The sequence below is a fragment of the Penaeus monodon genome, chromosome 23 (assembly GCF_015228065.2).
Source record: "Penaeus monodon isolate SGIC_2016 chromosome 23, NSTDA_Pmon_1, whole genome shotgun sequence".
Lineage (NCBI taxonomy): Eukaryota > Metazoa > Arthropoda > Malacostraca > Decapoda > Penaeidae > Penaeus > Penaeus monodon.
This window is the reverse complement of record NC_051408.1, coordinates 15,886,270-15,886,799: the sequence shown is the minus strand read 5'-3', so window position 1 is coordinate 15,886,799 and position 530 is coordinate 15,886,270.

The following is a 530-nucleotide window of genomic DNA, read 5'->3' as shown; positions in this document are numbered from 1 at the left end:
GTTGCTTACTGCATGACACGGTTTCAATATGAGAAGTGTTCAGTGCTCTTTGGTGGTTAGCTAAGGTCTTCTCGGGGTTTTGGAACATATGATAAATATTGTTTTTTATCTAAGTTTTACGTTTTTCTTGTTTAAGTTTTCAATATCCAACAATTTGATTTCTTAAGGTATCTTTTTTTTACCGGAAACTCATAAGCAATTCTATGAATTTTACTTCTCGAAAATCCCTCTTGCTTGGTTGCTGGTGCTCTACAATGCGTCCTTTCACTGGCTAGCCCATTCCTTGTGCAACTTATTGTTTCCTAGTATTTTTCTTAGTATGGAGGCGTATCTTTCCAACTCCCTTGTTCCTGCCGATTCTTTCAGACCTACACATTTGTTTGTTTGTTTGTTTTTATCTCTAAATGAATTTCTAAAATCTGAGTGCCGATTTTCCAAATTAGAATGAGAACCTACAAATCCAAGGTATCGATTAAATCAATGCTATCATTCATAAATTTATGTATATTTTCTGATCTTTCTTGAATGTT